Genomic DNA, 13,100 nt, shown 5'->3' with positions numbered 1-13,100 from the left:
TGAGTGGGGTCTGACTTTCACACGAACTCTGATGCCCCATATTTGACCACTTCCCCTGGATAGGGAGGCCTGGTGGCACTCAAAGGAAGGACAGCAGGCTACCAAGAAGAGACTTGATACCCTGTGAGCATATACAGGGGGAAGAGGTTCCCCTCAGTCACAGTCATAGGGGAGGGGAGTAAGGGGAAAATGGGAAGGAGAGGGGAATGGGAGGATACAAAGGATGGGATAACAATTGAGATGTAATATGAATAAATTAATGAGAACGGAGGAACATGCAAATAAAAACAGAATTCTGTCACCCATAGCAATGGGTATCAGAGAAAATAATCTTATCAGATTATAATGAATTGGCAGCCTGTAAATTTGGAATTCCAAAATTTTTTTTTAAATTCCTAGACATATAAACATTACCAAAATGGAAATACAAAAAAGTAAAAAAACCTGAACAGATCAATAACAAATGATAATGTTTAACCAATACTGAAAGACTCGCAGCAAAAGACCAGATGACTTCGCTGCCAATTTTTGTCAAATGTTTAAAAAAGAACCAATATTTATTCTCTTTATTTTTTTAATTTTTAGTTTTTCATTAATTAATTTTTCATTAATTTTTTATTCATTTCATTCATTAGTTTTTCATTAATTAATTAATTAACTTTACATCCTAATAAATGCTTGCCCTTCCTCCTGTCTTCCCAGTCCCCTACCCTCATTTCTCTCTCCTCCCTTTCTCCTAGGAGAATGAGAGGCCTCCCATGGACATCAATTGTCCTTGGCATTTCAAGTTGCAGGAAGGCTAAGTACATCTTTTTCTACAAGAAGAAACTGAGGAAGAGAGAATTCTCCCAGTTCAATATATAAAGGAAGCATTATCTTGATACCAAAACACTCATACAAACCAAACTATAGCACAGTATTTTATGGGCATGTATTTAAGAATCTTCACCAAAATACTAGTAAATCAAATCTAAAAATACATTAAAAATACTGTATACATCATGAAAAAGTGGCTTTCATTCTAACAAAGCAAGAATAAGTTAATATATGTAAGGTAATAAACATTATACAGCACATACACAGGGTAAACCACAGATGCTACAAGACTATGTCAATAACCGTTTGACAAAATTAAATATCCTTTCATAAGAAAAACGCTGTAAAATGTTCAAAAGGAATACATCTCAGCATAACAATGGCCGTGGATAGTTCTTGAGTAAGTAAAGCTGAGAGCTTCCACTCCAATGCTCAAAAGTTATCCAGTTTCTTTACTTTTATTTTATATAACATAGAAAGACTGAAAAGAACAATTAGGCAAAACAAAGAAAAAATGATATTCAAACTGAAAATGAGAAAATCAAACTGTAGATGTATGCAGGAGACATTTTTATATTTACAGAAAACTCAAACATGGAACAGAGAAACTGCTGCAATAATGAATTCAGCAAAGTTTCACAAAATAAAATTTGATACACACAATGAGAATCACTGCTGTCTGCCAGTGATGAATTATATGAAATAGAAGCCAAAAGGAAAATCCCATTTATAAAAAGTCCAAAAATAAAAAGCCTTGGAATAAATTTAACTGAATAAATGAATGACAATGAAACTTACAAAGTGAGCTATAAAATATCAGTGAAATAAAATTAAAGAAAAAAAAGTAGGAAAATATCTCATGTTTCTGGAGTGCAAAAATCAATGCTGTTAACCTGTCTACACTATTACTTTCTTTAAGTAATTAGCCAAAAAAAAAAAAAAAAAAAAAAAAAAAAAAAAAATCTTGAAATCTGTGTGGAGTTACACAAAGGGAGGCCTGAATAGCCAAAGTTATTTTGAGCAAAAATAACAAAGTAAGAGGCATTATAGTTTGTGACTTCAAAATATGTTACAAGTGAGACTTTTTAAAATATGCATTTTTTGGCACATGCCTTATGTCATAGAGTATGGAGAAATCTTTTAGTAGGCAACTAGAAGCTTGGCCCGGACTGGCACATTCATAAGTGCCAGAAGGTGCTATAGTTACACCAGAGGAGAAAAGTAATCGTTAATCTCACTTAACGATTAACTCTGCAGACTATAACAACTACCTGCCTAAATGTTTGCCCACTGTCACATGTGTGGCATAACTGTTATGATAGTAACCAACCAGTTTCTGATTGAATTTAAGAACTGATCTTTGAGATGGACCCCTTACCTGACACTATTAATGAGATCAAGGACATAAAACTAGAAAAGTCATAGACCTCAGGGGGAAAGACTATTGCTGTTATTTTGCTAAATAAGCATAGTAATAACGCTACTACGAATAACATTGCTATACTCATTAGGGAACTCTCACTAGAGAAACTTCTTGTAGGTGATAATCAGCACAAAGGTTTACAGCTAGAACATGTGCAGAGAGTGAGATACTGTGGAACAATCAGCCCTAAATGGGATGTCTAGTCATATACCTCCCCTCAAGGCTCAGGAATCTATGGTGGGGGCAGGGGGAGCGGGGGAGGAAGCAGAAAGATTATAAGAGACAAAAGTGGTGAATGACTTTCAAGGAAATTAAGTTATCCATGCAGAACAGGGCAGATGCAATGACTTCAAGGAAATTAAGTTATCCATGCAGAACAGGGCAGATGCGTATTTGAACTCGCAGATGCTCCAACAGGAGCCAAAGACTTGTCCTAGTCCAAGCCAGACAAAAGCGCCAGCACAGAGGCTAGGGAGCAGGTACAAAGTTCCACCCCTACACAAGAAGCTTTTTGATATTGATAGGAATTGGGAGAAAGCGTCTTCTTTTCTACAATGGAGTAACACTGGGTGCATCAGCCACACTCCAGAACAGACTCCTTGCTCAGGAGGAGCTGCTCAACACCTACTGGCCTCCATGTTCATGTTTTATTGTGTTGTTTTTAAGAGAGAGAAAGAATAAGAAGTCAGGTGAGTATGGAAGTCGAGAGGACCTGGAGGAAGTTAAGGGTCAGGATTTTGATGAACGCACATCATATGAAATTCTTAACAAAGAAGTAAAAACATCTTTAAAAACCAGTATGGCTAGGCACAATACTAGACATGAAGCACTCTACAGGGGTAAAGAATCAAGCGGTAGTTTGAGCGAGACCCCTGGGCCCAAATCTGCCTATCATATTGTTCTACTTGTGGATCTCTAGGACCCTCTGTATCCTTTTATTTTGCTGTTCTCCCATGCATCTCTCATTTAGAGTCCCAATAGGATGCCCTCCCCTCTGTCCCAGTTTCCTGGTAAGTGAAGGCTTTCGTGGGACATGTCCCTTGGGCTAGTATGCAGATATAAGTGAGTATATACCATTTGAGTCTTTCTGCTTCTGGGTTAACTCACTCATTATGATCATTTCTAGCTCAATCCATTTATCCACAAATTTCGGGAATTCCTTGTTTTTAATAGCTGAATAGTATTCCATAGTGTATATGTACAATACAGGAGGTAAACTTTAAACCCCTTCCCAGATCTAGCCAATGGTCAGAATATTCTCCACAGTTGAGTGGAGAGTGTGATATGACTTTCTCATGTACTCTGGTGCCTCACATTTGACCATATCCCCTGGAGGGGGAGACCTGGTGGCACTCAGAGGAAGGACAGCTGGTAGCCAAGAAGAGACTTGATACCCTATGAGAATATACAGGGGGAGGTAATCTCCCTCAGGAACAGTCATAGAGGAGGGGAATAATGGGAAAATGGGGGGGGGGAGGAATGGGAAGATACAAGGGATGGGATAAACATTGAGATGTAACAAGAATAAATAAAAAATAAAATAAAATAAAAATAAAAAGGAAAAAAAAAAAAAGAATCAAGAGGTAGACCTTCCTACCTGCCGCCGACTTATTTTCTTCAGGGACTATAGACATATCATGAGAAGGAACAGTTTTTAAAAAAAAAAAATAGTGTTGGAGAAATTGGATATTCATGTGCATAATAATAAAGCTACAAACTCCAAATGGGTTAAAGACTTAAATGTAAGAATAGGAGACAGAGGGGGAGCTAAGCAGCAGTGACCCCTGACTGCTCTTCCAAAGAACCTGGCTTTGACTACTAGTGCCATCACTGCAGCTTACGACTTCCTGTAACTCCAGTTCCGGGGGTTTCCCATGTCCTCTTCTAGCTTTCAGGGTGTCATGCACACTACTGATACATGGGCATGTATGCAGACATGTACTCATACACAAAATATAAAATTAAAGCACGTAACAATAAATGTACATGTCAAACATACTATTAATAGGATGAAATGATGAAATCAATAGGATAAAATAGGCTCAAAATACTGGAAGAAACAAGGCTGTTTTGGATAATCCTGGAAGCGCAGGGGGGAAAAAGTTTCACAAATGGTGTTAGATCCAACTGAAAAGCTCTGTTCAGTAAAAGTAAAAGCTCAACATGAAAATGAATGGTAAAGAATGGGAAAATTGGGGAATTATAAACCTGGCTAATTGTGTGCAAGTTTTTGCATTGCACATAAGGTGTCTGTAGATAGCAACACGATACTTTAGACTTCAGACTACTGTGATTTAACATTTAAAACAATGGAATCATTAAAACAAATGTAGCCTAGGTCTTGAGACTCACTTACTAGTACTCCCTAGACAGGAGAGCGACTGGGTAGAGATGAAGCCTTAGCAGTCTATTCTTGTCTTTTTGCAGCATGCCTCTCCACATAGGGAAGGTAAGCAGCCTGAAGAACTAAGAGTCTGAGAAGTTAAAATTTTAGAATCACCTAAGATATATCAATCAACGGATGAAGCTTATATCTGGAGACTGGAATGCACACATTTGCATAAGATACCACATTCTCCATGACTCAAAAGGAAATTGGTGGGAGAACACTGAATCTACAGGCCACATGCCTGGGTGGCTTTGTGAAAACCTACGCATTCTAAGAATTTCTCACTAGAATCTCGTCTTGTAACTCATTACAAGTTCACATTTATCAAAGCAAGAGATTAATATATATATGTATATATATACTAATTGTTTTTACAGCTTGATTTATAACTTTTAAATAGTTAGATGTGTGGTACCCATGATCCATGGGAGCATGAGAGCCAGCCTAGAACAAGAGTAAGGTCGAGACATGTCCAAAGCCCAAAATATCTCATCTTGAGAACTTCAGGAGTAAGGGCCATTCATTCACTCCCTGTTCGGGGCCTGAATGCCCCAGTGCAGGTAGCCTCACAACCCCCACCTCTGTCATCCTTGAGGTAGTCACATAGGCTGGTGGCCAGGTTTCAGGCTAAAATTTCCTATTACCTCATAAGCACATATCCAGTTAGCACTTGAAATTCCTCTTCATGCGAATGAAGCATTCCCAGCTCCTCAGGCCCAACCAATGCTGTACTCACCTCCAAAACCCTTACCCACTTCCTCAAGCTTTATATAGGCCTTAAACCCTCCAATAAAAGTGAGCACTTTCCCTGAAAACCATCTCAGAGAAGGCTTTTTCTCCTGCACTCACCACAAGACAAGATATTGCCAACCCACTCACTCATAAGTGCTAATCATCATAAAGTACAAGATAACCAGGCTACAATGCAAGACCCAAAGATGCCAAGTAACAAGGAGGGCCCAATGGAGGATGCCTGATTCCCGCGCAGGGGAAATAAAATAGAAATCTGCAGTAGATGGAGGGAGGAACTGGGTAGGAGATGGATAGAGAGAACAAGAGTAGGAATCAGAAGTGGAAAAGGGGGTAGGCTGGGAGAGAACAGAAATAACTAGGGGACAGGGGAGGCTTCTTGGAGCCTGAGGGGTTGGCCCAACTTGAGATCTACCCTATGGGGGAAAGCCAACCTCTGACACTATTAACGTTACTTTGCTATGCTTGCAGACAGGAGCCTAGCATAACTGCTAGAGTTATTTGTTTATATAACTGTGTTTGTTTCTTTGTTTCTCTCAATCTGGCTATCACACAAGTAATTGAGCTTCTATTTTTAAGTAATAGTCACAACACAGTAACTGAACAGTTCTTATTCTATTCTTAACCCTCTAAGATAATCTGCTTTCTTCCCAGTGTACATCCCAGAGAAACTTGCACTTTGTACCTTTTTCTGCTTCAGCTCTCTCCTATTTTCTCCTGGACATCTCCAGTGCTCAGTCTCCTACTTCCTCTTTTAACTTCTCTCCTGGCTGGCAGGAACCCCAGCCCTAATCTCTCTCCTGTTTAGGTGTTGGCTATAAGCTGCTTTATTGGCAGATAACAATTGGGGGGGGGGCAGTGTTTACACAACATTGAGACAGGAGATTCTCAGAACAAGGATTGCAACCAGATTGGGGGGGGGGCGTGTACAGAAATCAGCATTTGAATTAAACAATCTTATGCCAACATCAGTGTCTTTTGAGAAGCTTCATCGAGCAGCTGTTGTAAGGAGATATGGGGACCCATAGCCAAACAACAGGCAGAACTCAGTCTTTTGGGAGAGTGGTAAGAAGGATTGAAGGAGCCAGACTGTTCAAGGACACCACAAGAAGACCTACAGAGTAAATTAACATGGGCCCATGGTGGTTTGCAGAGACTGAACCAGGAACAAAACAGCATGCAAGGTATGGACCTAGGCCTCCTATACTTATGTAGCAGATGTGCAGCTTGTTCTTCATGTGGGCCTCCCTAACAATTGGAGCAGGAGCTGCCTCTATCTCTGACGCCTCCCTTTGGTTCTCTTTTACATAGCTGGGCTGTCTAGTCTGTGTCAGCGGTAGAGGACAAGTGTAGTCCTGATGCCTTCTCCAAAATAGTTTTAAATGAAAGAGCTCTCTTTTATTGGGGGGGGGGGGGCATAAGGGCCATAAACCTTGGAGAAGTGGGCACGGGTTTTGAGGGTGATTATAAGTCATTGGCTGGGCCTGAGCTGCTGGGAATGCTTCCTTTGCAGGAAGAAGAACTCCAGGTGCTAGCTGAATATGGCCTTATGAGGAAATAGAAAGGTTTAACCCTAATACCTTACCGGGTGGCAGAGGTGGGGGTTGCAAGACTACCTCCACTGGGGCATTCAGGGTCAGAACAGGGAGGGAGTGGGCCTTACTACTGCCAGTCTGAAGATGATATTTTCAGGCTTTAGACATGTCTCAATTTTACTCATGTTCTAGGCTGGCTCCCTCATGCCACAACTCACATGTCCCACAAGATGTATAGCATACAAACTAATATTTTAATTGCTATGGTAAGGACAGTCTAGCAAAAGTCAGAATCAGACCTGTCTCTGAATAAAAACCTGATCCTCTAACATGATTTTACACCCTGACATGATCATAGACTTTAAAAACATAAATGAAAGTAACTGCTTATACATAATACATCAAGAGCCACAGTCTGCATGCAAAAAGTAAACATGCAGCATACATACATTATCAGATAAAATACAGCAAAGAATATAAATGTATTATTCATGACAAGAATTGCAATGATTAATGTTTCCAAAACTGCATTGTTTCTTACCCACGGACACAAAATGATTAATTTTTAAAAAATACATGGAGTGTGACTTTACAAGCTTTACTAAATAAATTTTAAATACTTCAACATAAGCCATGAAAAACAACAGACTATAAAAGAAAATAGTTTTCTCAATTAAAAAATAATCACGTTTTTCTGTTTATAACAAATGTTATAAAGTTAAATGATATGCACCAAATAAAGGATACATGAGTAACTTCAGAAAGCATATAGAAAGAAAAGGAATTTTTCATTTATGTCTTTGTCACAATATGCTTCTCTCAAAATGCTTGAGAAAGTTTTCATTAAAATATTCAAATTGACTATGCTTGCTAACAGAAGCAGTAACTATTTGTATTAATGCACAAAATGTGTCAAGTATCTAAATTCTTACTTCGTAAGCTTGGCTGGAGGAGGTTTTTACATCTACAAAAACTTGCTTTAATTCAAAGAACTAAGAAATCTAATATTGATGAGAATTAAACATTCTTCTTAGCTTGTATCCAAAGCATTAGACCCAAAAGACTCACTAAAGTAATATAAAAATACTTTAAAGTAAAATACTTGATTAGTTGAAGAAGTCATTAAAATTTTTCTGGGTTTGAATTTTATCATAATGAAAAATTAATTTTGATTCTAACAGAAAAAAATAGCGTAGTTCACATATTTTTGTTATTTCTAAAGGAATAATATAACTGAAGTTAAGAAAAAGCCTCTTTCTCTAATACGAAGAATTGTTTTTTTAGCCTGTGCCCACCTGTAGACAAACTTTAGTTTGTGATAAGGAGGGCAGAAGACAATGTTCCTGTGGATGTGACATGTAACTACCTGTGCTGGAGCTGCAAGGGGTCAATAACCTCTGAATCATAAGAAGTATTTCTCATTAAAATATTGTTTCTGTAAAACTATGAAAAGTTCTGGGAAGCAAGAGAGTACATCACATATATGAAGGTTTCTGTTAGAAAGAATTTCACAGATGTACAAAATATTTGTTTTTAAATTGTCCCACTATAATAATCCATTTAATTGTCACATACTCATTTGAAAGCACTAGAACGGTTTTTTTTTTTTTTGAACACATTAATTTTAATTACTTTAAAAAATATTTTTTACTAAATATAAACTTATATTGCTAACTTTTATGATGATCATAAAGCTAACATGAACAAAATTTATATAAACTGTCATTAATTGTCTTAAACTTCTAAACTCATGGGCAAAATATTAATTAATGAAAATCAGGGTAAGTTTTCCATAAATTAGTTCATCTTGTTATCTTCTTATTTTCCTGAGATGCTTGTTATTATAAAAACAGAATATGAACAATGTAGAATCTTAATAGTATACCCAAGCTGATACTCTTCAAGGCAAGCAAATAGTAAAAGTATGCCTCTAACAAGAAAATTAAGAGCAATAATCAGCAATTAATTTTCAAAAACCACATTTATGACAAAAATATTCTTTGGATAATTTAAGCATTTCTTTATGACATATTTAATTATCTTTATAAACAATGTAGGAATTCAAACTCCAAGCTAAGATGAAATAATTATAATAAAAAGTAAAATAATATCCAGCTGAATCCAGAGTAAAAGGATGTAGGATATATTGGAAAAGACTTAGTGTAGACTTTTCAGAACCATTGAAATTTAACTAAGTGATTTAAAACAGCATCCACTAGAGTTGAGAGCAGTCTGCAATCCCACTGACATACACAGGCATTGGGGAGAATTTTAGCTGCAAAAATAGTTTACTTTACATAACACTTGAGGGACAACTAATCTACACAGGAGCCCTGGAAGAAAGTTATGAATGGAACTCCATGTGTTATCTGTGATGAATACATCTCGAAGTCCCCTTTCTGAAGATGTAGATGATCTATTTTGACTAAAGTTGGACCTCATGTAACCATTGAATATTATTAATATAAACTAGGCACTGGGATTGTGTCAAGCTATAATGCATTACTTTAGTCACATAGACACTATCACACAATCATTTATCAGACAATTCATTGCATTTTAACTCTAGGTTAATTTTCCTTCCTGGAGCAAATTTGCAATAGGTGACTCTAGTAGTCTTGTGCAGAAACATGGGATGTGCTATAAAGAGCCAATGTACTGTTGAAAGGATAACTACATTAACTTCACTTTTTATGTATAGAACAAATGGCAGAGAATATTTTACTCATATTAAAAAATAGATGAAATCTCCAAATATCAAGGTTTATTAATTTCATATTTCTTGAAGTTTCTTTTCAACAAAATTGTTTCATTATTGTTTAGACAGTCTTTATCTGGCAAAAACACAAGGGAGTACAAGAAACAAATGCCATAAAGGGAAAAATATCTAAAACTAATAATACATACTAAAATAAAATGGAAAAATATTCTCATTTTACTAATTCTATTCCCGGATAGCAATTGTGCTTTCATAAGTAGACTAGGTATATATTATCTAGGAGGCAAAAATGAACCAAGTAAATGTACAAAAAGCAGAAAAGAGCATTAACTCTTTTAACGGTGGTGACCATGTAAGCATATGACTTGCAGGCACATAGATAACTGTTTAAATAGAACTGTTAAATGATTCTATCCAGGACAGAGAAGAGTGGATCTAAACCATAAAAGTATCCTTGAAGGGAAAAAGACTGGAAAGCACATCTATTGAATAACACAAGCCAAACACAACAGAGCAATGGTATCTTATGTTACATTCGGCTTCATTTTTAAGTTGCAGATTTTTTTCATGTGTTTCTATAGGTATAGCTTACTTGTATTAGGGAATATGTAAGTGCTGCTACTGATTCAAAAGTAGTGAAAATGAACTCTCCTTGTTCTACTACTTTACCAAGTGTCTTAGTTACTTAGTTCTATTGTTGTGAAGAGATACCATGACCATAGCAGCTCTCATAAAATAAGCATTTAATTGGAGCTGGATTAAAGTTTCAGAGATGTAGTCCATTGTGATCACGGTGGGTAGCATGGCAGCATGAAGCAAACGGGGTGCTGGAGAAGTAGCAGAGAGCTTTCCATCCAGATCCCCAGGCAGCAGGAAAAGAACGCTACTGGTTCTGGCTTGAGCTTGTGAAAATTCAAAGTCCCCCTCCATGACACACTTTCTCCACAAGACCATGACTACTTCAACAAGGCCACCCCTCCTAGCTCCTACCAAGTAATGGAAGTCCATGATGACTAATCATTCAAATATATGAGCCTATGGGAACCAGTCATTTTCAAACTGCCATGACAACGTATGTACAACTATCCCACTCAAAATGTAACTGAAACAGTAGATTTTATAGGAAAACATGGAACAAGTAGAGTTTCTTCATTTATGTTTACTTTCTCTGCATAAATTTTATTCTTAGTAATATGGAAACTATTATACTAAAAATCCTTTTCCTTAGCTTATTTTCACTTTGCTCTTAATTGCAAAACTTTCACTGTATAAAATTCTTTTACTTCATTTTTAGTTTGTTGAGGTGTTGGGACTATTATATTAAGTGTCTATTACATTACACATCCCTCAGTGATGCAGCCAAATGTGTCTGTGCTGATGTTCTTTTGTGGCCCTGTGCTGCTATGAGTATAGATTTTAAGTTGTTTAGCTTTCGCCTTTCCTTTGACAACATAATTTTATCCTTCTTTCCTTTTATTAACACAAGTTGTAGGCTTTTTCTTTTATTACTGCTTGAAGCACCACTGTGGAAAAGAATTTTGTGTCAAGGATATGGTTATATTCTCTTTTCCTTCAGTCTGTATCTCAATTTGTAGGCATTTCTGTGCTGTGGTACCACTCCTACTTTTACTATTACAATGTGTAACTGTAACATTGGGCATTTTAAGGAAATTGGTAGTACTAAATGGCTATATCTTAAAAAAAAAAAAAAAAGCAACTCATGTACTAAGGGTGAAAGAAGGTCGAAATTTATGAAACATAATGAAAAAATTATCAAAGCAGTCATAAATAAAATGGAATAAGTACATTTTAAAAAGCAAGTAAATATCATTTGTTTTGATTTATTTTCTTAAGGAATAACCAAGATAGAGAGATCTTCATCATGTCAGAGTAAAGAGAGATGAAACACAAATAAGCAAAAACTAGATGAAATTGTTTTATGAGAAATGTCATCTTGGCACAGTCTGTTGAATCTAGAGGCAGAATGAAGTCAGAAATGGCCACAGTGGACAGATGCTCCACTTGCAAACGGAAGAAAAGCACTGTGGTCATTGGTTCTGCTGCTTGACTGAATTAAACACTAGATAGCCTCTGCCAGCATTTGTGAATATTAAAAAGAAATGGTCAGGACTCATAAAGTCTTTAGACTGTTAAATTACCACTCTGGAAAATTGGCAAATGATGGAAATCTTTTATTTAAAATGCTTCTGAAAGTACATCACTTATATGCCATTTCAAGTGGGAAAGAAACTATTTGAAGACACACACCAGAAAACCAGAACATGACTCAAATCGCCCATTAATGACAAATTTGCTACTAACCACTTACATATTCAAATTTAAACATATTATATATGCAAATATTGCACCAATTTGGAGAAATCTAGATACAATATATGAATTAGAGTGATGCAAGAAGCGGAAATTTTCCAAGTCTTCAAAGACTTCAATAGTGATTTAAACTTAAATACACCAACTCAGAATCTTGGATGTTTTTAAAGTCTTAAAATCAATCTATAGTGATTTGGAGTATTGTAAATTACAAAAGGGATAAATATCAAAGAACCTTGGGCCATAAAAGAAAACAAAACACAGAGATAAGAGAGTAAAAAGGATGGATATGGTGTCAGCAAAAGACTAAGTCAAATTTAAGATTAAAAACCTTCAAAGAAGCAAAGAATGCTTCTTTTATGGATGAAAGGTTGGTGTTCAAAGGCTGTAACTGTCATCAACTCATAAGCATCAAATAAAGCATAAAATATAAAATAAAAGAAGGTGGAAACAAAACGTGACATTTTAATTGGCAATGTCTATTACTCTTTGAAATATACTGACAGACTCAAAATCATTTAAGCAGTGACTATTAATGTATGCCTCTTTTGCCCACAGCTGTGCAGTCATACATTTACCAGGATTAGTTAACTTTTATCAACAGACTTCAATCTACTATACTTAAGATCCATATGGTAGATAACTTATCATGTACTGAAAATTGATCTTATGAAAAGTGCATACTTAACTGAAACTAAAACAAACACCTTTAAAAGTCTCATTGTGACTCATTAAAAAGAAATGCCTGAGCACTTCAGCCTTGGCACTGGCCCAGATTTCTAGCCCACTTCCATTTTAAAAGTGCCATTCATTCTCTTTTTTAATAAAAGGTCCATATTTATATCTCAAGAAAAACTCATGATGAATTTTGTGTAGTTAAGAAAAACGTGAAGTATTAGGAAATAATACATTAACTCTTATAATTATATTAATCCACACCCAGATAACTTTCAGTTGAACTTTCACTCCACTTTATAGATCTATAATCCAGTAAAACAACCTTTACATAAAGGGAGTGCTGTAAGCCAGACAAAGGTAGAATTGTAATTTTGGATGCTATACTGAAGAAGACTTTGTTCCTGCATCAAAAACACCCATAAAATTTAAGATAACATAAAGCTTCCACAATCTCTACAT

General features: G+C 36.2%; 1 pseudogene; it reads left to right on the top strand.

The window, feature by feature from the left end:
* LOC127194135 (jupiter microtubule associated homolog 2-like) overlaps positions 1-13,100 on the top strand; it is a 134,728-nt pseudogene that overhangs the window by 16,774 nt on the left and 104,854 nt on the right.

This window comes from Acomys russatus, chromosome 10, assembly GCF_903995435.1.
Source record: "Acomys russatus chromosome 10, mAcoRus1.1, whole genome shotgun sequence".
Taxonomy (NCBI): Eukaryota; Metazoa; Chordata; class Mammalia; order Rodentia; family Muridae; genus Acomys; species Acomys russatus.
This window is presented reverse-complemented; position numbering and strand designations above follow the sequence as displayed.